Below are 2,926 nucleotides of genomic sequence, written 5' to 3' on the forward strand. Positions count from 1 at the left end.
GTCGCTGCTCTTCGTATTGGGACCCAGGTGTGGAGCCAAGCCACGCTCTAACGTTTAGCCTAGGCGTGCATGCGGCGTGTCGGCACGTTCCCCACGGCGTGACTCTGCCCCTCGCGCGCAAGGCCTCCACGTGTGTCCTGGGGCACCCCGGCCTCTGGGTAGTAGTAGCTGCGTGAGCTCCTCCCTAGCGCTAGCCCCCGCACTCTGCGCCTGTATTTTGTGTGTGTGTGTGTGTGTGTGTGTGTGTGTGTGTGTGTGGCAGAGACTGAGAGAGGGGCAGGTGAGGACAGACAGGAAGGGAGTGAAATGAGAAACATCAGTTCTTCCTTGGGTCACCTTAGTTGTTCATTGATTGCTTTTGCCTTGACGGGGGATGGGTTGGTGGAGTGGTACAACCGAGTGAGTGACCCCTGGCTCAAGCCAGCGACTCTTGGTTTCAAGTCAGTGACCATGGGGGTCATGGCTATGGGCTCATGCTCAAGCCAGTGAACTCAGGGTTTGAACCTGGGTCCTCTAAGCTCTATGCATTGCACCACTGCCTGGTCAGGCAAGCCTGTTTTTTTTTTGTTGTTGTTTTTTTAATAGAGACAGAGTCAGAGGGATAGATAGGGACAGACAGGAACGGAGAGAGATGAGAAGTATCAATCATCAGTTTTTCGTTGCAACACCTTAGTTGTTCATTGATTGCTTTCTCATATGTGCCTTGACCGCGGGCCTTCAGCAGACTGAGTAACCCCTTCCTCGAGCCAGCGACCTTGGGTCCAAACTGGTGAGCTTTTGCTCAAACCAGATGAGCCCGCGCTCAAGCTGGCAGCCTCGGGGACTCGAACCTAGGTCTTCGCTCTATCCACTGCGCCACCGCCTGGTCAGGCAAGCCTCAAGTCTTAGGGCCTATGAACCAGGTGGCTGTGAGGAAGGATGAACCGATACAAGGAGGAAGGCTAGTGCAGGGCATCTGGGAGGTTACATGCCCTGTCAGCTTCTTTGGGCTGGTCGGGGCACCGACAGAGCAGTGGGGTGAAGTCCCCTCCCTGTGTTACAGGTATTTGCCAATGGTCCAAGCTCTCGTGGTCTGATAAGTGAAATACCGCACACTTACTGGAGAAATCCGAGTAAGATTGATGGAGTTTATCAGTGCCACTATTCTGGTTGTCATACTATAGTTCTGCATTATACTATACTAAAATGGAATAAAAATATACTCAAGTAATCCCAACTATATAGGTTTGCTAAAGTTATTGGGAGAAGCTAGCCAAAGTGTACAAGGGGATCTCTATTATTTCTTACAACTGTGGGTGAGTCTTCAATTACCAGACCTTTCCCTGCTCCCCCCACCTTCCCCCCCAATCACACGCAGTGGGGCAAAGTGCAGACTAGGCAGGTGATGGAAACCACCTAAGAACATAAAGGTTGTGTGAAGTCCTCTTGGGGCCCCAGGAGCTACTTGGGAATAACTGGGATGACCTAGGTCACCCTATTTTTTGCCAGAGGCAGCCAATGGCATGAACACAGTTGAGTCACTTGGTCTGATCTGACCTGTTTCCACAGGTCTTTCCAGAGAAGGTTTGAAGAGGGCAGGTCTGGTGCAGCGATGACTCAGCAGGGAACCGGAGAGCAGGTGGAAACGGGTCTCTGGCTTCCAGGCACCACCAGCTGATGGTGGTTGGGAACCAGATACAGGAAAGGAATTCAGAGAACCGGAGGCTTCAGGCAGATTTCCTTGTGTTCTCAGCCCTTGGTGAGTCTGACCAGTCGGGAGACCACTCATCTGAAGCTTCTGCCAGAGCTGAGGGCAGAGAGTGGGGGGAAGCTCCCCAGGAACGGCCTGCCTCGCCTTGCGAGGAAGTGGGAATCAACTGATAGGTTTTATTTTATTTTTCCTCTATTTCTTTTTCCACAGTATTTGTTAATCATTTGTTTATATCAAGAGAAACTCTGTCCCTTAGCCCAGACAGTCATGTTTCATGGTTCATAGTTCAGGAACACAGGTCAGTGAGAAACTTCCATGGAATCCAGAGAAATTCTTGACATTCCCACACCGCTTTGCACTCTGAAAGATACCAATCTTCCTCATCTCCTCACACTTTGCTGGAACGGTCATTTCCATAGACGTCTGCGCAGCCTTCTTTCTCGGTTCAGCCACAGTAAGCTTATAGAAAGCTGCGACCCCCTGGGATACAGCGATCACCCCAACACGGTGGAATTGGGGACACTTGACGAGAAGGCCACGAACCTGAGGTTTTGTCACAGCACTGGAAGCCCTGGTAGTTATTCTTCTCAACACCATCGTCCTTCCTGACTCAAGTGATAGGTTTTAGAACCCACACCCCCTTGGCCGCCCACTCACCCAACCTTTGTCCCCATCCTCAGGGCTTCTAACTATGTAACTTGGGGCTTAGTGGTCCTAGGGGCAGGCCTGGTGGTCACATTGTCTAGGCTGGTGTGTGGAAAGGGGCTGGGGTCTCATTGTCAGAGACTGCAGTTTGTTTGTTTGTTTTTATAAAATTGTCTAAGCTCCTGTGTATTCATTTATTGATTCATTTGACCACTATTTAAACTATTTATTTATTTATTTATTTTTACAGAGACAGAGAGAGAGTCAGAGTGAGGGATAGACAGGGACAGACAGACAGGAACGGAGAGATGAGAAGCATCAATCATTAGTTTTTCGTTGATTGCTTTCTCATATGTGCCTTGACCATGGACCTTCAGTGGACCAAGTAACCCCTTGCTTGAGCCAGCGACCTTGGGTCCGAGCTGGTGAATTTTTGCTCAAACCAGATGAGCCCACGCTCAAGCTGGCGACCTCGGGGTCTCAAACCTGGGTCTTCCGCATCCCAGTCTGATGCTCTATCCACTGCGCCACCGCCTGGTCAGGCGCAGTTTGTTCTTTTACTCCTAAGAACACCATTGTGAACTACGCAGG

This window comes from Saccopteryx bilineata, chromosome 1 (genome assembly GCF_036850765.1).
Source record: "Saccopteryx bilineata isolate mSacBil1 chromosome 1, mSacBil1_pri_phased_curated, whole genome shotgun sequence".
NCBI classification, from domain to species: domain Eukaryota; kingdom Metazoa; phylum Chordata; class Mammalia; order Chiroptera; family Emballonuridae; genus Saccopteryx; species Saccopteryx bilineata.